We start from the raw sequence: 22,160 nt of genomic DNA, 5'->3' as shown, positions 1-22,160 counted from the left end.
TTGCTCAGTTTACAAATCAAAACAAGATATTTCATGTTGTTCAGCCTGCAATCTCAGCCTGGTGCACTGAAAGATCAGCTGGTGACCCTTCCCCACCAGCCGTCCATCCTCATACCCGCACCGAGGAGCCCAGAGACACAACCGAGCTGGCAACCGTGCTTGCTGATAGGGGAAGTGGAGCAGGCACACAACTTGATCTTTCGCTCTCATATTGGCTGTGCCATGCTGACAGTAATGTAAATTTGTATCTGTCAGTTTATTAAATCGATCTAAGTGAGAAGAATCACGGGGGACAGAGGCCGTGATAAGGAGAGGGCAGTTCTCCAGACCGCAACTGCATGCTGAAGATGTCCCCCTTCTTTTTTCCCAAATCCTTCAACTGAGCACACATAACCTTTTGGCACTCAAACTCATCCGGGGCTCAGCGCGCTCATCTTCCACAGGCATACGGATACATCAATATTATGCAGACCGGGACCAGTACTGGCAGTTCCATACCAGTGGTTATGTGAAGTTTTAAGCTGGTTTTCGAAAGGGCATTTTGTCTAAAATAACTGCAGCAGTATTTTTGACTTTTTGCAGCTGAAATGAAATAAATGAGGGGCAATAGTAAGCCTATTAGAACAAAATTGAATATCACATTGCATACAAAAAATTACAAGGATGATCTTTTTCTGCTTTTTTATGTAATAATTCTAGTCTACTGTGTTGCCACAAAAACCAGCAAAGAACATTCTTATTCAAAAAAAATCCCTGACATTAAGAACTGAACTTTCTCATTTCGAGGGAAAAAGAGCCCCTGCTTGCTATAGCGATTTTCCTTTTCTGTGGGTATAAAGAAACAATCTGGCCATAGCCAAAGAGTACCGCAACTGAGCTTGAACTTTTCAGAAGTGGTCAGAAGAGATGTTTCGCAGGGCTCAATACTGGAGCTGATACCGTTTCCCATCTTCACCTGGCTGATCAGATGCAATGTGCGCTCAGCAAATTTGCAGATGACCGCAAATTGGGGAAGGAGAGCTGTCAAGACGCTGGAGGGTTTTGCAATTCAGAGGGACATCCAGAAGCAGGAAGAATGAGCTGCCAGAAAATGCACAAGCAAAGTCCTGCGTTTGGGAAGTAACAACCTCAGTAGAGGTGCCCAGGTAGCAATGGCAGCTAAACACACACTGGATTGGTTTCCTGAGAGCCCAGTCCACAAGTCAATTGGAAGTGATTATTCCCCTCTACTCACCTGCCTCAATTGAGATCCCATGTCCACTTTTGGGACTCCCCCAGTACAAGACAGATGTTGACAAACTGGAATGAATTCACATGGCTGGGGGCTGGAGCACACAATGTATGTGGAAAGACTAAACAAACTGGGAGAGGAGGCTCAGGGGACTTCTCACCATCAATATCCCTATGTAAAGGGAGCTTACGGAGAAGACAGGGCCAGATTTTCTCAGAGGTGCACAGCAGAAGCACAAGAGGCAATGGTTACAATTTGGAGTGAAGGAAATCTTGAGTAGAGACAAGGAAAAAAAAAATCCACACTAGGAGAAAGTGTGGACTCTCCATCCTTGGAGATTTGCAAACCTTGATGGAGACAGCTCTGAGCAATCTGACCTAACTTTGAGGTTAGGCTTCCTTTGAGCAGGGGGTGGGACTACATGGCTTCCAGAAGTCCTTTCCAACCAAAAATTTTGTATGATGCTCAATATCTAGGTCTGTACTCATGCACTTTTTTTTTTTTTTTTTTTTTTTTTTTTTTTATGGCTGTTACAGGAAAATACAGGCAAAGGAGTCAGGTTTCCATCATTGCTTTTTAAGGAGAGTGAGAGAGAGGGGTACAACTCATACTTGACACTACTTATGCACATCTCTAAGCACTCCAGAAATGGAGGGATGGGAGGAAACCCAAAACCTACTGCTCGTTAGAGAAGAGATGAGGTAGCCTCCCTGTTTCTTCTGGTTTTAAAAGAGTTTTCAGCTTCCATGCAGCCAGGGGACCTCAGTGTGACCAAAAGCAGTTGATTTGTTGTGACTCTGTTCCCAGTTTTCCCTCTGGGGAAACTGAGAAATAAAATACAGAGGGCAATAGCAAGCACATAGAGAATTATAGACCTACTGTTCTTCATAACAGCCACTGTGCCTCTATTTCACTGTGTCATGCTTAGATCATTTTGAAAACTAGCACCCCTGCTATGCATCCCGCTGCACAGTGTAAGCTCATCGTGCAGCGATATCGCTTTAGTAGCCAAACGATTTTAGAAAATCACTCCTACTTTTCAAGTTGAAAAACCAGAGATCGAAGAACAGGGTGTTTTCTAGGTAATGGTGAAAGATTCCAGAACTCGCGGTTAGCGACAGAAGGCTTTTTGAAGAACAGCACATAGACACAAACCTGATGACAAATACAGAGCAGTATGGTAGGTTTATTTAGTCCAGATAATAATTTCACTACAGGCAAGGCTGGGGAGCAATCGCTCTAACTGTGCTACAGGTGAGACTTCCTGTATTGTACTTTTAAATCTAAGTAATTAAACATCTGCACGCTTTGCTAAGTCAACAACCTTTTGACAAAGAGAAAGATTTACTCTAAGAGCAATAGAGCATGAAAAGGAAAAAGGTTTCTGTTACAATATTTTCAGTGTTTCGCCTCAATAATACTCATGTCTTAATAACCTCAACAAAGGTTTAACAGAGAATTTACACATAGCAAAACTATAAAGTTTTCCTGAATTTAGATTATCTGGGGTTTGATTAATTCCTTTAAAATACTCAAGAGGAAAGCAAAACCATTGTGGAAATAGTCACTGATAAAGTATGGGGAAGGACTGCGCTCTGGCAATCAGGAAAGTAGAGGAACAAATGAAATGGTATTTGTGCCCCTTTTCCTAAGACTACTAATTGAGACAGTATTGAGACAGGTGGCAAAAGTAAAATTACTTTTCCTTCTTTTCCATCATACAGTCACTCACATACCAGAAGAACAGCACTTATATTACTTTGCGCTTTTAAGAATTTACTGAGCAATTAAGGTTATCTATGAAATACAAATTCAGAAAGGGAAATTAAAACAAAAACCAAACCAAACCAAAAAAAAAACCTCAACAGTTTTAGTACCTTGCAGCATTCACCCTCAAAACTTGAAATGCAGTAAGAAGCAGCTGAATTAAGAGTTGGCCATTTCTTTGCAGTAGTTTTCATACTGCGATCATGGAACAGGTTTCATTTTTATGAAAGATACGTCCTTAGCAAAGAGGCAGACCTAAATCGTCTTCATTTTTTGATCCAAATTTAGCAACTGGAATTTTTTACAAAATATATGATACTATACAGGTCTTCCACACAGGGATCTCTAGTAAAAAGCTCCTAAAGAGGCAGCCTGAAAACAGTAGTAAGGAAACAAACACAATTTCTTCATAATAACAGAGCACCTGAATGGCACCCCAAGGAAGGCCATTTCTGTATAGGTAGCAGAAAATGGAAAGAAAAATCAAAGTATAAAAATTAAATGAAAAGTTTCTGGGTTTTTTATTGCATACACGCAATCTATCATAACTCCTTTACTAATTTTAACTGGTGAGTCAGAGAAGTGTCATTGTTCTATTGACTAATCTGCTTGGACCATCAAAACAGCTTTAGTTCTGTTATTCACTTATTTTGTTAAGTGATGAATTGGTTGGGGTATTGCATTCTTCTCCCCCTCCTTACCTTTTTTTTTTTTTAATTATTATCATTATTATTATTAAGGTGTCCAGGGATGCAAAGCTTTCATTCAAACCAGGGAAATTCTTTGGTTTTTCATCTTTAAATGACATTTCTGATAACTCATCTCCCTAATGGTAATATCAAAGTGAGCTGGAAATTTAGGAAGAAAGATAAAATGAATATTTTCAATGACCTCCTCTAAAACTTTGAGACTAAAATTAGACACGCAGTTCTCAACAACTGGTGCTGTAATACCAATAATGTCTTTAAATTCCTTGGGTGAACTGAAGCAATTAAAAAAGGACAAAAGCATGGATGCAATTCCTTCTCCTGTGCACTGTTTTCTTTCCTGTACTCATACACAAAGAAGTGTGACAACTTCCATTTAAATTGAAGGATTAACGACACCATGGAACAAGTATTTGTTACTAAGGAGAAAGGATTTGTGAGGGCAAACCAGCCGCCATCAATCTTAGAACTCCAGCCAACCCCAGTTACACACGCAGTCCTTGTTGACACTCCTTTATTTCAGAGTTAGAAGGACTCATCCTCTTGCTAAGATGATCAGGCAGGAAAGTTTATATCAAAGCTATAAAAAGTAATGACATTTAAAAAAAAAACAGAGGCCTATTAATTTTTCCACAAGCTAAAATAGGCCTTTGAAGCACAACCCAAAATTAGACGCAGTAGGCACAACTTTAATCCATAGCATTCTGGGCCCCTACAACATACCCAGAATATTATGAAAAGTATCCTAAAATCTTAAAGACAGAGTGGTTGCTAGCCATGCAGGGCAATTCTAGGTTTAAAAAAAAAAAGGGGGAGGGAGAAGAAAACCTCTTATTCCTGAAACAAAATTTTAGAAAGCAAATTCTTCTCTTCTATATTTCCTGAGAATTAGCTCTTCAAAGGCCATCTTCTTGCTCTTTGGGTGACCTTTCCGCTGTTACATTTCACTGCCTGCCCTGAAGGATATCTTTTTAATATCTTGTTAAACGGGAAGGAAAACGTGCAACGAACAAAACACTCCAAAATGGAGGCACTTCTGCTTCAGTAAATACTTTGAGGATATATAAACTGCAAAAAAGGGTCTCTTATTTCCAAAGGCCAAAGATATTTATAGAGTGCTTTCTATCAGTGTGTCGGGAAACTGGTTCCTATACAGTAAAAGCAAACTAAACAGTGAGGGTTTCATTGGCTGCTGCAAATATTGTCAAAGAGAATATCATTATTAATACAATTAATACCACTATTTAAAAATAAACCAATAGTGGCCAATCCCTTAAAGCCTTTGAACACAGCCTGACATTTAATTAGGGATTCCAGAATGCAGTAGGAGAGGCTCCCCAATCAAGCACTAAATTAGATGATCAGTTGGGAACATCTTTTAGTATCACCATGAAATAATATGCTGATCTCATCCACCTATAATGAACAGAAAACCAACTTTTTCAAAAACATAGAGAAAAGATTCTCTTTCTTATCCCATTTTTCCTGCCATGAGAATTTGGGTATGTTTTTTTCTCATCAAACAATGTTTCCCTCAGTTCCTCCCCTTCTGTAGGACACAGCAGACTTGAAAGTCTCTTTGGTCTGAAAAGTTTGTGCTGCATTTGCTGCAAAAGACACCAAATTAGCTGTATTCAGTTAGACTGCATTTCTCATGTATCTTTTCTTTTGAAGAAGAGCTTGGCTAAGATTAACAGGCAAGCAGAACACTGCTCACTATTTTAAAGGCATTTTAAGGGGAAAAAAAAATACCAGGTTTTGACATTAGAACACTGCTCTAGTCAGAAAGCTTATTTAAAAAATAAATAATTGGAAAAAACAAGAATGGAAAACCCCAAGGTCTTTAACACACAAGATTTCTCACTCCCCACTTTCATCTTTTCTGATCTGTTCAGTAGCAGCAAGTGCCGTGTGTGGTCCCTTCTGCTCAAGTGTGCTTGACAGGAAGACTGTCATGTTAAAAATGACTTTTTTTAAAAAAAAGATAACTTAAAAAATAATTAACTGCTGCAAATCACTGGTACAGCAAGGGAAGAGAAGTAGAAAAGGAAAGGGGGAGAATTTACCACCCTGCGTGCTCATAAAATGGATACTTAGGAACAGCAGGACAGTAAATTTCTCCAAACCCGTGTTGCTCTGTAGCGTGGGAGCACCAGGCTCATGAAGCAAATCAGAGTTATGAACCCCGAGACCTCTGCAGTTCCCTCCCAGCACAGTTCATCTGGCAATGTGGCTCCTCTAATCCAAGACACATGTCAGCCTAAAAGCAACATGGTGCGCCAGGCAATTCCCAGTCTTTATGCTCATAGTCTCTAAAAACCATAGTTCTAAAATTCCTTTTGAAATTGCCAAAGAGATGGCTGTGGTGAGGCAATACTGATAGTAAAAGCTCATCTTCCTCTTCCTCATGCTCCTGCACACTTGGTGAACACTCAGTGAAAAGCCTTGACACACTAGAAATTTTACTGGCAAGCTTTTGGGCTTCAAAATCCATTTTTTCCCCCTTTTTTAGATATGTCTATCAAGTAAAACTTTATATTCCACCTCATGCCTTCGTTCACTTGGACATTATCAATTTAAGCTTTAGCTCTCAACCTTTTGACCAGACTGTAAAATAAACTTGTAAAAGATTATTTCAGTCTCCTCTAAATCAGCGCTGGAATAAGAGCTAGGTGAATGTGGCTTCCAACAGGAACTGCCCATGACAGCTCGTCAAATAATTGAGCATAGATGTAGTGGCAATCACTGAAAAAGTCACTTACTAATTTATTCAATTAATATTTTATTTATTAGTTACTGCTCAAGTATTTGTGAATGTAGCTGAGAATAGTTTATTGAAAGACATTAAAATCCAGGAGATAAGTTATTCCCTTGAGCAATATGGGAATATATTCTATATATTTTAACATCTTTATGTTAATGTTGCTACTGAACCTGTATATCATTTTGAAAATAAAACCATCTTCAGCTTTTAAGTTATAGCTCTCTCCACCTATGTGATTTTATACACAACGTTCAATAGTTTGAACTTAGGCTACAAATTTTAAGGTTTTCAATGTATGACCTGACATGCAATTAATAAAATCTACATTTTTTGCTATTATCCTGGTTTCAAACATACTGTACTTAAACCATAGAGGCACTGCCAAGCAAAAGCAAGATTTTTAGCACTTATGAGAATATACTACTCGTACAAAGAGACATTTGCTTATATTAAGAAATGATCTAATGTAAATTAATCAGCTCTTTGAAGAGCTACACAGTTTAGGTTTCTAGCAAAACATAAGGCTCAGGTTCGCTCTCTGTGACAGAAGCGCTGTTCTGCTCGATTTTGCTGCTGTATTATATTTTGACGGGAATGTCACCCTGCATGCACAATGTGAATTATATGACCTACAGGCCATATCATTTTGGATGGGCATCTTGATTATGTCCTGGCTGATGGACACATGTGCTCTGCTGCAGAGTCCTGGCCCCCCAACACCTAAACCTGGTCCTGTTGGGGTGCACCATGGCTCCCCTCCTTCTTGCAAACTAACTGACTACTGAGAAACTTAGAATAAACTTTATGAAAATCATTAGATTTTAAATTTTTGTTAGTCAGGAAGCATTTTAAAAGGTGACATTTTAAGCCTCCATTTAAAGCTTAAATGTACAGAGATTGCTAGAGCAGCATCAGGCATTTGGAGGCTTAGAAGTGACAATATGCAGACTTCCATCTTTAAATGATCAACTTAAAATCACTATCAAACAACTCTAGGACCCAGTAGGAAAATGCTGAGACGTTTCCATGCAGTTCTGTGTGAACCATCATAGAAACTATCTGCACATAGACCCCTTTAGTATCACCTCAGCAGATATGAAGATGAAACAACCCAAGACAGGGATCACAGCGGTTTCGTGGTTGTCTGGATTGGCGGTCCTATCTACGGCCTAAAGCTCTGCTGTTAGGCTTCCTTTCCCCGAATGCTTCTCATGGTCCTGGATTTGTTTAAAATTAAAGTAACAAAGATGATGGTAAAAAATAGTTTTCTGTCGTACTTGGCTTTCAAGGTAGAAAAGAAGCACAAAGAAACTGCACTTATAACACTGTGGGACTATCAGAAACCATTCACAGCATGTGTAGGTTGTACATCTCCACAGTCCATATCTTTAAAGCCCTGTCTGGACAGTTTATTTTATCTTCATTTTTAGTGTAGTATAAAACCCTGTAAAAAGCAATTCTCAGAATGGGGACCCCAAGGAAGCAACACAAACAAGACTTATTGTTTAGACTACAGAGAGAAGACAGAAATGGAAAACCATAAAAGTGATCCATGAGATTAAGTCTCTAAAAAAACAATGCATTCCTACAGGAAATCAGACTTTCTTAACATACAATGTGTTTCAATATGTGCAATACCATTCTGAAAAAAAAATAAAAAAAAAATTGGCTATGCTATTAGTCAACCTCAAGTGATTTTTTTGGGTCCAGTTGCACAGCATTTCTGTTCATCATACAGATGTTGGAAACACAAGCAAAGCCTACACAATTTTTCAAAGTGTCATTTTTACTCTGGCAATCCTCCTCATCAAACATACATGACTGCCACACAAATATACATCACCAGGTCATGAGGCCTGAAAAGTGAAACCAGAGTTTTTAAAAAGCTCTCATCAACACATTAATGACTTCTCCTCTCCCCAAAGAACTAATCTTCTATCACAAATAGGAGACCTGGCAATCAGAGCATAACTGAAGAAAGGAAAATTCGTATTTGTTTTTATTATTTGTGACCTCCATCTTAAGTTTTAGTGTATTAAGGGAAATGCCACACACCAGAGGAACTAACTGAACAGGCAAAATAAGCCCCCATGATTTTCTGCACAAATTTTTCCTTACTTACCCCAAAATGGTACCCACTGTTAAAAAAATAATGATAATTTTATGAAGAAAAAGAATATATCATTCTTTCTACCTGGAGATATCCTAAAAGTCAATTAAATTAATGGAGTTATGTGCACAAGGCGAGAATGCACAGGATTTCACAGATATCAGTTCAGAGATGAATGAGGAAGATTGCTTCAGTCCTCATTCAGATGCTGCATTTTAGTTTGTGTCTTTCTCTTTGGATAGTCACAGGCACGGCATTTTCTTTCTTCGTGATTTTATTAAATTTTGCTGCTATCCATTTTCCATTACTTTCCTCTCGGACATGCTCTTAAAGCCAACCAATACAGTCACAATCTGGCAAAACCAGACCAACATCAAAGCAGCCCACATTTATGCCATATAGCCCATATGATTCAAACTTATCCTCCCAGTGACAGTATCAAACCATCACACAGGGAGACAGGAGTTTGTTGAGAGAACGGGATGTCACAGGAGGATTTTAATTAGCCCACTGGGAAATCCATTCTCAAATGGTTACAGAAAAGTGGAAAGATAATAGATATGAGACACTGGAGACAGATTATATCAGCTTTTAATGAAATTCATTCATTTTTCAATTCCTCCTTGCATTAAAACTAAACAGTCTTACAAACCTTTACTGTGACAGCTGTCCCCGTTCACAGCAGTAGTCTCAGAGATTTCTCACCCAAATGCCTGTGCCAGGCCACAGGCACCCAGCAGTAAGTGCAGATTATGCCCATCTTTGTCATCTTCCCTCTTCTCTTCATTGCCAACAACTGCAGTCTATTTTTTGGTGTTTAGATGATCGGTTCACTACATCTTCTCTGTTAACACACCCATGCTGTGTCTACTGCAATAAGGCGGGGAGCTCAACAATAATAGTAACACCAGAAAAAGCACGTTCAAATAGGGCATCTCAATTAAGACCTAGACTAAGCATTGCACTACAGTCCACAATGACTTCTAGCATAGGACTTTTGAGTATACAAAGCCAACTTTATGCAGTGAGGCACTAGGTTACCAAAGTCATCTATAAGTGGTAGATGTCTGTTAGGTAGGTAGTCTTCCACTATGTATTTTAAGAATGTTAGGATAGAGATTGGAGAGTATTTAAAGGCAGAAATGAGTATTTACATAACTGATTCCATTTAGGAAGGAAACATATTCCCAGAGCACTGGGTAGAAGTTAGTTCATCCCCTGGCTGAATGGATAGATGACTTCAGTTTCCTGACCTGTGTATATAATTGCTTTTATTTGCTACCATAAAAGTTTTATTAAGATTCAATTCAAATTTCTATTAAAATTCAACCAATCATGACATCAAACACCACTGTCTGAATTTATACAGATGCCTAAAGGAAGAGATAAAGGCTAAAACCGCTTATCTCCTCCAGTATTAGACAACAACAGTCTGTCAGAGTCAGTTGACAAGCTTATCTCATAAAAAGTTCATCTCCTTGAAAAGGCCAGTTTAGTATGCGAAGGGAGCAGACGAAGAGAAACAACTCAATGTAAGAGGCCACAATAATTGACTGGGAACTTCTAAAGAGGAAAGAAAGCAGGATTCTTCTTGTTCCCTCCACTGACTAAGAAATGGCTTACAGAAATGATGTCACAAATCATTGGTGCAACAGGGATTTACAAGAAGAGGAATCCTTCCAGTTCAGACATTATCCCTGCAGAAGTGCAGAATAAGCAGCAAAGTCTATCACCGTTCCCCACATCACACATGTTACTGTATCTCCTCCTTCAAAACTTCTTACCTCTTACAGGACAATGAAAAAAGAAAACTGTAGGTTTTCTGGAAAGCCAAGAAGTTAATTTCTCCTCCAATGAGAATTTATATAGTTTCTCTATTATATATTATATTAGATACTCTATTATACAGTTACCACCACCACCACCATCCACACATCACCACTCCAAAATGCGGTTGCTTTTTATAAGATATGCTTGTGGCTACCATTTCCTGAAGAAGGGCCTGATGAAGACAGAAGTTAACACAAGGCATTGCAGATGAAATATAGTGACATGAGGGAAAAACGTCTGTATCTTTTCTTAGCCTCTCAGAATATTGTTATACTAGATTTAAAGACAGCAAGGTCAATGGCTTTAGCTGTACAGAGAAATTACTACATATTTGCAAAAGGAAACAGAATTCTGATTAGTAAGGAAAGGAAGACAGGGCTAAAAATGCTTCCCGAATGCCAACTGCTGAGGGATGGTACTGAAGAACTGGCCTCTGAGCATGCCGAGACGCAGATGACTTACACAAAGTCCATCATTTGGAAATGTGCACCCATCAAACTTCCAGCACTGCAGAGCAGAATGTACCATTTCCCTCAAAGCTGCCTTTGAAATGCAGCAGAAATATCATCAACTCTCTATGACTTACAGACTTTCAGTATAAAAATGATTGTTCTGGGACTTTTAAGTATGCTTTCAGCATTTTTCATTGTAGAAGCTTGCGAATTGCTCAAGTAATGTCCACAGAGAACAAGCAGTAGCCTGCTGGAGATGGAGAGGTTGGAGAACTTCAGAAGACAAAACTGCTCTTCAAACTGGTGACTAAGAAGGAGCTTATGTCTGAAACTTGGACCCAAACATGGAATGAAAGGACTAGGAGGAACCTGCTACTGAAAGGGCCCACCACAACGGACAACTATGATATTATGAACTTAGGCCTAAACTGAAAGGAAGGAGTCTCTGAAGTTGATGTAACCCAAGGAAAATGAGAAGAACCAGAGGGCTGAAGCTCCCTGAGAGCATGTCAACTAAGATATATTCATAACATCTTACCCTGCTGGAAGTATGGAAGCCTGAGATACATTAAAGCTCCCAAAGTGCTCTCTTTTATCATCCTTGTGTGCCTTTCAAGGTACAAACTACCTGGATGGTATTCGAAGCAGAGAGGCAGCATAAATAATGCCAAATGAGCTCCTGACTTGCTATTCAAACCCAAATCCTGCTGCTCCCTTGTTGCGTCAGGAGGCCCAGAGGAGGAGAAGGAGTCCTCTAGCTTGAACATCTTCCAGTCAGCCAGAAGATATTATAGAGCCAGATCTATATACCTGGACAGCCCAATTAATTCCCCATGCAGTCAGATATAGGGCTTTTTCTCCATCTGGTTGACCGTGATGTGAGAAGCCCAAGTTGCCCGCCTAGAGCTGAAAGCAAACAACAGACTGGAGAAAACGCAGAGGCCAGCTTGCCCGTGGACAGCGTGCAGCCTGGCAGAAAGAAAACCTAGCAAATCAATGACCTGCCCTGCTGCCTTGGAAGCAACAGCACAGGAAAGCCCTTTGGCTGAGACCATAAAAGTAAATAAGAACTGAAAGGTCATCACCTACCTCTTGTTTCCTCAGCTGGACACCTTTCCACCACAGGCACCGAGTATCTGAAGATTATTTTGTCTTACTACTGAAAGCTTCTACCTCTTCGACAGCCTGTATGCAAACTGGCAAGCAGACCACGACCGAGCTGCAGGTGCAGACTCCTGACGTTACGGATTATTAGGTTTCCTCCTGTTTGTTTTCCATCTCAGCACTTTGTAATGCTACCAATTAAGGGCTAAATTTATAACGGGTGCATTTTTGTAAAAGAAATTTACTCAACACTTCTCACTTGTAATATGATTATTTTTTCTTACAGTGACCTAAAGTGTTTTACAAAATTAAAAATTATGGCTAGCTCCAAGACAGGAACGAAATATTGAAACCTATTCTAAGCAGCACGACATCAACCACCAATTGCTGTAAAAACCTATTTATTTAATATGTCAAGGATAATTGTGGTAGCCCACCCAAGACTTCCAAATAAATAATTAACAGCTGAATTTAGGAGCATGAGGTAATCAAATTCTCTGCTGCTTATGAAATGTTTAAAAAATATATTGGTTTTATGTCAAAAGAAGGGAGCATTTGCATAAAGGGTATGCGCTTTCTGAGAGTGTGAATGCATATGTATGGGACAGGAGTGAGGAAAGTTGGAGAAAGAATAATTCATTATTTACTTATAGCCCTCATTTATATAAATTTAGAGAGCTTATATAAAAAGCATTCTATTTTCCCCCTTCCCCAGAAAACCAGAAGTTAGGGACCTAAGAGAAAAGTAGGAGACCAAGTATGAGTCTCTGTTACTACACTGATATGCATTTATTTGCATGAAGGAAGATTTAAAACAGTCCCTCTGTGGTCCTATATAGGAAACAATATTTTATATTGTAAATAGTTAACTAACACATAAGTCTATTCTCACTCTCAAACTGGCTTATGAATTTGGATCAACAGGCCAATCGGGTTTTCCAACAATTCAAATTATTTTACAAAGGTAAGTGCAATTTTCTTGTGCAAGAAAGGGAATTCGCCTTCTCAAAATCATAACGAAAATCACTACTTTGGATAGCAATGGTATCGAGTCCCATCACCCAGCTTCCTCAGAAGAAGTCACATATGTTTAAGAAATCTGACCAATGGCAGGGCAGATTCATAACATAATGCTGATTGTAGCTCATGGTTAAATGATGTTTTATTAACTACACAAAATCTTTAGATACAAAGCTCTGCAAATCCTGTGAGGTCTGTAAGTAATGACAGATCTGAGTGACTGCTGAAATACAAAACTTTGCAGGTTTACTCACAACAGCTCTACAAGTCAAGCTTACGTTTTACCATCCTTGCGAGTACTGGCAGACCTTTGTGTCCCCCAAACACCATCTACAAACTTCAGAAAGATTCATCTTCTCTCTTCTCTCTGGCAGTGAGCTATGGTCAGGCTCTAGACATGCTTTTCAGCATATTGCAGGGAATGTTCCAAGTTTCTACATATGTTTCTTCCAGGTTTTGTACAGGTTCTCATTAAAGGCATCTAGTCCTATTGGTATCAGGATCATAACAAGATGCAAACACAGCACAGAACCTGCATTATTCTTTGGTAACATGCTCATTTTCCTACTCACATGTATTGAAGTCAAAAGTCTGTTTAAGAGCATCTGCAGTGCTTCTGGATAATGCAAATCCTGAAGCTTTCTCAGGCAGTACTGAGTTAACCAGTTGCCTTCCAAATGAGCTATCTGACTGAGAAGAGATATAGTTCCTACATGGTTCCTAACAGCACTATTTTAAATTTCAAAATCCTCAGAAATATAAATAACATCCTAATTTGAAGAATAAATTCCATTAGAAGCAGCTGGGGACAGAAGCCAGTTCTGACTAACTTTTATGAGTAACTGAAAAGATACCTGAACTGGTTTTAGCATTCTTTTATTTTTCTCCCCTGCAATCCCCTCTGAAATTTTTGTCATTACCAGGGTAGGATGTTGCCTCTTCAAGACTGAAAAAAACCTGCTCCTCTCCAAATCTTGTCTCTAATTTCCTTATGTAATTTCTTGGGAAGGTGCATTCAGCATTACATTCTGAACACAGACCAGTGCCAAGCAATTACCCATTATTTCCTAATGTTCCCAGTTTAATCAAATTTTTTTGTTGTAGTAGAATACAGAACTGAAATAACCTGATTTTCACTGTAAGACTCTTTTTAGGGCTATGAAATACTTTGCAGGTTGGTTTCTTTCAAATTATCACCAGCATCATGTTAAAAAACCCACCACCACCCAAACCCTTTTATGCAATTCTGTTGGCTTAGAAGACCAAGCATATGGAACAGGCTACTCGTTCGGGAGGTTGTCTTTGTGCCAGTGTATGATGCAGGCAAGAACAGACAAGATTTGCTTTTCATTTTTTCCAACAAGAAGTTCATAACTGATCCTCACCACGCAAATCGGGATTTGCAGAGCTGCTCTTACCATGTAAAAGTGAACCCTTGATTTTTCATACCGTTAAGAATGTGTTGCAAAATAAAAAATGTGCAGCTACAGCATATCAGTGGGTTAAGTTCACCTGAAGCTCTGGAGTTACATTAAAGACCTCCCTAAAAAGAGAAGAATTATTAGGTATAGCAACCCTTTACATTATAAGATCTGTAAGAAAGCTCATCGCAAAAGATCATAAATAGATTGATGTTATTTGGCTAATCCTGTTTAAGTACCTAAGACTGCAAGCTGGAATTAATTAGGTGACATTACTGTTACTGAGCTGTGGTTACTGTCAACCTGTCTGGGAGAAAAAGTAAAAAAAAAAAGACCAAATGTCAGAGTTTTAAAAAGAGGCTTATGAAGAAACTATTGCACAGAAATAATATTACACCCCTTTTATTTCTTAGCAAGCACAGACAAAATAATAGATAATAAGGATAGGAGAACTGTTAAGGACAATGCAGACCACTCAAAGAGATGGGTTCATTCAAAAAAGCATTTATTGTGCTACAAACACATATAAATGAATACCTCTGTATTTCTTCAAGTAACAAAGGTTATTCTTAGAGAGTGGAAGACCTGCCATGAAAATCAGTAGTTTTGAAACTGATGTAGGAGGGTTATGATACAGATCCATAAAATCATGAGTGACATGGAGTAGGTGAGCAGGGAATGACTGTTCACAGTCTTTTCTATCAGAAGCAGCAGAGGAAGTCAAACAAAAGTAGCAGATGGCACATTGGAAACAAAGAAAGGATATGCCTCGCCACACAATCCACAGTTAAGCTTTACAGGCTCTTGCAAAGATAAGTTATCGATGTAAAAGGTTTCCGTGGGTTTAAAAAAGAGTGAGTGGACAAAAGGATCAGAAGAGAAAGTCATCGAGATCTATTACATACAGCACCGCTACTTCTTGGGTGAGCCATAAATGGCGATGGCAATTGCTATGAATTGCTGTGCTCACTTTGTTCTTATGCCATTCTCCAGGATCTACCAGTGTGGGTGCTGTCAGAGACAAGATCCTGGAACAGATGACTCTAGTCTAACACTGCAAGGACATGTCTATGTTCCTGCATCTGAAGAGTAACTTTTACTTCTAATGCCACGTTGCATTAAAAAAATTGTGAAATGCATAAACAAGCAACAAGCAGAAAGAAATAATTTACTTTTATATTTGCCATTGCTAAGATTAACCCTATAACCAGAATGTAGTTCTGGTGTCTCTTTTTTACAGTGAATGCAGAACAACAGGGAGGCAGAAAATTAAAAAAAATAAAATAACTGAATGCTGGAGGAAATATTTTTCAGTGACAGATTTTAAAAAGCCTAATTTGTTTAGCTTATCAAAAAGATTGAAAAAATTACTACGTTAGTGTGTAAGTATCTCTGTGGACAGAAAATGAAGAGCAATAAAGGACTCTTTAATTTAGTGGAGAAATCTGATAATAAAAGTAACGGCTGGAAGCTGGAGCAGGAGAAGTTTTAACTAGGCAGGGAAGAGGAGGATTACTCCTATCCTGACCTCTTCATACAGTGACCGGTGCCTTTCTGCAATCAAACTCTAGTCGCTGAGCACAACGTATTAGCAAGGAGTGACAGATAAGCTCCCAGAGCACTGGAGAGATGAGATTCAATGGTATCTTTTCATCGAAGATGTTTATAAATCCCATGGACTCAAGGATATCCACTTGCTGTGGTTGGTGGGAGAGAAGGAAAAGACAGCAGTGAGCTGAGGCTTACCATGGGGTGAAAGAGACAAAGCCTGTCGTCAAAACTGGTGAAAGAGTCTGACAAAAAGAGGCACCCAGCAGATGTGAAGGGTGAAGCTGGAAAGCCTGGGTGGGAGGATGAGGAGCGAAGGGTGCAAAGGCTGGATGTAAATAACTCAAGCTAAAGCGCTCACTGAAAGGACCCAAGCATTGAACAACAAGAGTGGCTTTGGCTGGGGTGGCTTTGGTAAGTCAGGGAATATGGGCAACTAGCCCCTCGCCTGAGATGGAGATTCAATCCCTCATGGTTTTCAGTACGTTCCTACTCCTCAGTCACCTCCTGAGGATAAAATGAGGGAGGGTAGGAGTCTGGAGTAACACATACTCATGAAGATGTCCATGGAAGACAGAGAAGACAAAGATAAAGCATTAGCCCTATAACAAGAGCAGAAATTATAGCTTTTCTAGATATCATAGATATAAACCAGATGACAACTGAGTAGTTTTAGAAAAGCAGGAAGTCTCTGGCAGGGATCTAGTTTTATTGGGTCAAAATAGCCATTAACAAAGAGTTGTCTACAGAAAAGAAGATCATTTCCCAAAGATTTTCCTTAAATATAACACTTTATAAAGAGACATCAAATATATATTAGCTTGTATTGAATGTAAAAGGGAGGAGAGGTCCAATCAGAGGTCTGCAAGACCTAGTTTTTCCATCAGATTCAGAGCTTTCCATAAAACTGATTCATTGCTGATTCTCTCACATATTTACTCATTTGGCAGACTAGTTTCCCCAGAAGGCTATTTCAATTCAACAATGCCTGCACAGCAGAGACAAAAGCTGGTAAACAGGGAACGATGGATGTTCACTGATATAAGACAGCATGAGAATGGGATGGCAAACACCTCATCTAGAATTCTTCAAAACAAATAGAAGAATGTAAAAATATTCATTATCAACTAAGAAAGAAAGCAGCGTCAAAATCCAAATGGGAGTTAAAGAAAGCCAGGGGAAGCAGTCTGAAGACAGAGGTGATGTGGAAGCAGGGATGGGTATGTCTGAACTTGTGCTACCACACAGAGATGCCACCTCTCAGAAGGGAAAGGCAGTACATTAATCTCTGCATCACATCGGAGGCACAAGTCGAAAACAGTTTCTGACTCTTGTGAGTAGAACGTGGGCCTGAAGGCATTGCCACTGCCCCTGCTAAGTGAAACTCAAATTACATCCTCTTATTCCATTACTGTGTTGTGTTTCCTACACTGTTTTATGTCATTTTAAATAACTACACCCAGTGGGTGTCTGAGTAGGCTGGTCTGTGGACCAAGAAATTTCACTTACAGCATGAGTGTAACATTTCCTTCGTTTTCCTTTACCAAGTATAATCATATTGCATGAAGTTATAGTTCTCCGCGCAACTTTGAAGAATTTCTCTGAGCAGCTCAGCAGTGGGTAGGGGTGAACTGGATAATATACAAGTCCCTTTCCATATTTATTCCTTGACAGTGATCGGTACCCAAGAACAGAGGCAGGGAAAGAGAGGACCATCAGGCTTTCTGAAGCTTTGTTGTGTGAACTGGAGATTGTCAGATCCTAGATCCCATTCCACCTCACCCTCCAGTTCTTCAGTCCACACTTCATCTGTGAGAATGTTACGGGAAGCGGTATTAAAAACTTTTCTCCTGAAATTCAGAGTTGTGAACCTACTATTATTGCCATCTCCTCAGGATCCTGAAATCCACCACTCCATGGTTACTGCAGCCAGGTCACTTCCCCCCGCCAGCTCCTCAGTCATCTGTGTCTGGAAGCTGTCACCAATGTACTGCAGAAATCTCTTGAACAGCTTGTCCCCTCTCTGCTGTCCCTCCAGCACTTTTTTGGGGTGATTAAAGTCCCCCATGAGGACAATGCCTGTCCATGTGAGGCTTCTTCCAGCCATCTGAAGAAGGTCTCACCTACTTCTCCCTGACCAGGCAGTCTGTAGGGGGACACGCAGCACAGCATTGCCTGGGTTGGTCTGCCCTCTGAATCTGACCCATTAGCTCCCAGCTGGCGCACCATCAGTTTACATTTACGTCCTTCTGTCTAAACATTTTGCACAGTTTTGGGTTTGTTTTATATTGGTTGGTACTAAAACAAGAGTGACAAAGTGCTCTGGTTTATCTTCTCTACTTAGCTACACTCTGCTGCTCCCTAACTGCACTTGCAGGGACCACACTTAACCTTCGTCAGCTTCAAATGGAAAATAAACATAGAAATAGAAAAGGCTGCATTAAAAAATATTAAGAAAATCCTTAGTTAGGAGTCACAGCTGGAAATGCTTGTCAACCATTGATATTTTGGAGTTTCCCTGATTCTACTACAGTTCCTTCCTTTCTCCCAGGGCCATTCACTGTGAAATCAGCACATTTCAGATTTGCATTTCTGTAGCCAAAAGCACGCTCATGAACTTCTTTATTTTCTGTTGCTTTGGGAAATTCTGCAAATAAAGTGTTGTTTTAACAGTTTGGATGAAAACATAGCAGTGACTAAGATCCATTACACTCCATTTCAAGCCCAGACACCTAGAGAATTAGCTAAATGTGCACAATTTACCTCCTACGTAAATGAAGATTATGGTTAACTCTGTTGAAGTCAATGCAGTTAAGTCAGTGTAAGGTAAGATAAACTGGAGTAAGGTCTAAAGCATTCATTTTAAAAAGGAGGAAATACATAAAATAGAAGTAAAGAGACCATAGGCTTTCTGCTGGAGATCACTCTAACAACCACCTACATGAAGAAAAGCGGAGTAGGTGTGTGTTGGTTATTATTCATATAATTAGGATGTGGTCTAAAAAAATACATTTTTATATATGAAAAAATAGATAGTAAAAATACATATTAGCAAGTTATGTAATTTTAATTGCATAATTGAAAATTAAGGTTACATACCTGCTACGTTTCCTGTAGATAACTATCACAGGACACAGAAGCTGAATATTACAGTATTCAATGTTGCCGTTAAGGCTATAACTTCAATATTTGGTATACTAAAAGTCGCAAAAAATATCAGAGGTTCATCTGAAACAAGAGACTGCTGGACCTTGCTTACCTTTTCTAAGGTGTTTGCACCTAAACAAGGTAAAATGAACAAACCAGGCCATTTCTTTATCAGATATCTCAAAGGCTAGGATGAGCGCTGAAAGTCAACAAAGAGCAAAACTGGTAGGATGTAATGGAAAGGGCTGAAGGAGAGAAAGGTGGGAATAAACGGAGGTTAATGCACAAGCCGAGAGAGCAGCGGCCAGCCGGCACTGAAGTGGAGCTGTTAAAATGTGATGAGAGTGGCCTGCAACTGGTCCCAATTAAAAGAGATGAAAAACTGCTGGAAAAAGAATCAGGCGTTAATTTAGGAAGACTGAGTGTGAAGTGAGCACACTCCAAGCTAGGAATGAAACTATGTCTGTGGTTAATCGAAAACACTGTAAATCTTATTAAGCAGGAAGTCTAAAGAGGCTTTTCTCTCGTTTTGCACCTAAGAGTCTGAAAATCATTGCGTTATTAGATTAGCTTACAGAAAGGTAGTCATTCAATATCCCAATCATATCCATGGGGGAAAAAAATGTTGGAAAAGATGATTTATAAAAACCACTGATGCCAAGGCCTATAATTGGAGAAAAAGGATGGTTCAGCCCAGAGTAGGGCTAACAAATGCTAGCCCAGGGAACTCAGATGTTGAAGTCAATGGGGATTATAAAGCTTAAGAAAAAGCACTACTAGTCAGCTACAGCTCAGGTTTTCTCCAGCACTGAGACAAGAAGTAGTTGCAAGTGCTGGCTGCAATTGTTCATACTCACCGTACACTTTCTGTCTGCCCTTAATCAGAGTAGAGGAGTAAATGTTCATACCCAAAATCAGTTGTCCCTTCTTGGTCTAAGTGGGACTGAGAAGCTGCATGAAAAGAAATGAATCGAAAAGGCAGTTTACAGCTTCAAGATTTAGTGACGGTGCTGTAGGTAAGGAGTTGGAAGACCCAGGCTTCGCTCCCTGCTCTGCCACAGCACTCTCGTACACCTTGCGGCACGCCACGAATTCTCTCCCCCTGCTTCTCAGCTGCACAGCAGAGATAAAAGTTCCTCCCCAATTTAGGAGAGCCGCTGTCAGCCAAAAATTTGGACGTGCTCAGACATAACCACATTCTAAAAGAGTCAAATCTTAAAATTAAAAATTCAGGAAAGGACTTGCAGTCAAAACAATGCTTAAGCACAAGCTAAACTTACAGGTTTATTTAAACCACTATGGAATAATAAAAATTTCAGGGCACTTTAATTTCAGCACATTCTCATGCACTGTCCTAAACACAGATAAACTTCTTGACTACAGCCAAAGCATGTTCATTAATTTGTGATGATAAAGAGTTGTCAAAAGAAAAATTAACTGAAAAGAGTCCAGGAACTGAATTTCCAAACTAGTCTGATTTAGTTAGCACAGCAGAAATAGGAACCTACCAGAAGGTAAAAATAACTTTGACGATTTCATACAATTTTGTAACCAAAATTCACATTGTTCTCTAAAGTATAAATCAATTTACCAACTTAGTGTAATGCAAGCTATCTAAGTATTTCATACTTCAAGCAAACCAAGTATAGTCTCAACGACTGTGACTCACTCAGATGAAACAGAAAAAAAGATCACACATTAGATTAAGTTTTATAAACCATCAATATATCATAACCAATCTGCTTTTTCTCAGTTGTTGAAGGATAGCCTCAGCAACCAGGTATCAAAATGCAAGGACAGTTAGATATTTTTCTATCTGCTCTTTGCTGCTGAAATTTAATCTCATATGCTACATACCAGCCATGAAGGTATTAGAGAGCTTCATGTCCATCACTTTTTAATCACATGCCTGTTGGACTTTTAACCTCTAGTAGTAAAAAAAAAAAAAAAAAACCCAAACCAAACCCATTGAATTTATCTGTCGCAGTTTAACCTGGCAGCAGCTAAAACAACCACACAGCCATTCGCTCACTTTCCCCCTCCCAGTGGGATAGGGAAAAGAATGGAAAAGGAAAAAAAGACTAAAACTTGTGGGTTGAGATAAAGACAGGTTGATAGGACAGAAAAAAGACAGTAACAACAATAATAATAAATAATATACAAAACAAGTGACGCACAGCACAATTGCTCACCAACCAAAGCCAATACTCAGCTAGTTCTTGAGCTGAACTGCCTCCTGGCCCACCCCCCTGTTATATACGGAGCATGATGTCATATAGTGTGGAATATCCCTTTGGCCACTTTGGGTCAGCTGTCCTGGCTGTGTCCCCTCCCAGCTTCCTGGGTGCCCCCCCATCTTCTCTTTGGCAGGGCAGTGTGAGAAGCTGAAAAGTCCTTGACTGCTTGGCAACAACTAAAAATATCAGTGTGTGATCAACATTATTCTCATCCTAAATCCAAACCACAGCACTACACCAGCTACTAGAAAGAAAATTAACTCTGCCTATCTCAACCGAAACCAGGACATTATCTTAGCAGTATTTTGGAGGTCTTTTTAGCTATTTCCCATATATCTGCAAACATTCACTGCCACGTTGTTTGTCTGATAACCTCGATATCTTAACAGTTGGTTTATTCTTTCCAATGTTAGGCTTTGCTTTTGGTTAGCAGTGATGTTTTCTAAAGCTCTCTATAGCATTGCACATGAACAAAACGGGGGAAAGCACATGGACTTTCAACGATAAACTAGCAAAGAAACCTTAACCAAATTGTTAGGCTGCTTGAATTGGAAGGGTTCACAGATTTTTTTTAACTGAGTATCACAGCATAAGCTCTGCCCAATATCCTACACGTAGGTAGTACCTACTAGCAGAGACATATAACATTTTGCACTGCATTTACAGTACAGTATTTTTAATTGACTGCAAAAATGCCAGTTCAAATGCAGGATGTCTGCACCAGTGTCAGTGGGGTTTTCTCTTAAGACATCCGTACAAGCCACTGATAAAGTCAGAGGGCACCTCTGTAACCCCATTTATGTTGCTACATCATTGGCATTT

General features: G+C 39.4%; 1 protein-coding gene across 4 annotated transcripts in view; it reads right to left on the bottom strand.

Moving 5' to 3' along the window:
* Positions 1–22,160, bottom strand: part of TRAPPC9 (trafficking protein particle complex subunit 9) — a 530,046-nt gene that overhangs the window by 66,611 nt on the left and 441,275 nt on the right. The gene's annotated exons all lie outside the window — the stretch shown is intronic.

The sequence above is a fragment of the Balearica regulorum genome, chromosome 2, assembly GCF_011004875.1.
Source record: "Balearica regulorum gibbericeps isolate bBalReg1 chromosome 2, bBalReg1.pri, whole genome shotgun sequence".
In the NCBI taxonomy this organism is placed as follows: domain Eukaryota; kingdom Metazoa; phylum Chordata; class Aves; order Gruiformes; family Gruidae; genus Balearica; species Balearica regulorum.
The sequence above is the reverse complement of the archived record's forward strand: the minus strand, read 5'-3'. Positions and strand labels throughout refer to the sequence as shown.